Below are 466 nucleotides of genomic sequence, written 5' to 3' on the forward strand. Positions count from 1 at the left end.
GTGTGTATATGTATGCATGCGTGTGTATACGTGTGTAGAATTTATGTATTTACGTACACATGCACGTATGTACGAATGTGCACACATGTATGTATTATATAGGTCTGTATGTACGCAGATATAGCCATGCGGATGTTTTATTTACATGAAGGCATGTCTGCATATATTTATGTAAATACTTTTCTTCCTGTTAATGTATCTATATATACTTGTCTTGTATGAATGCATGCACATGTATGTATATATATACATATATATATATATGTATATGTGTGTGTATGTATGTATATATGTATGTATATGTATATGTATATATATGTGTGTGTGTGTGTATGCGTATGTATATGTGTATATATAAATACACGGTTAGTCTCCCTCTGTCGCTCACATATACGCATATATATACATATAATATCTATGTATGCATGCATGCATAGATGTATGTATGTCTAGAATACATGAATAT

This window comes from Octopus bimaculoides, chromosome 10 (assembly GCF_001194135.2).
Source record: "Octopus bimaculoides isolate UCB-OBI-ISO-001 chromosome 10, ASM119413v2, whole genome shotgun sequence".
NCBI lineage: Eukaryota > Metazoa > Mollusca > Cephalopoda > Octopoda > Octopodidae > Octopus > Octopus bimaculoides.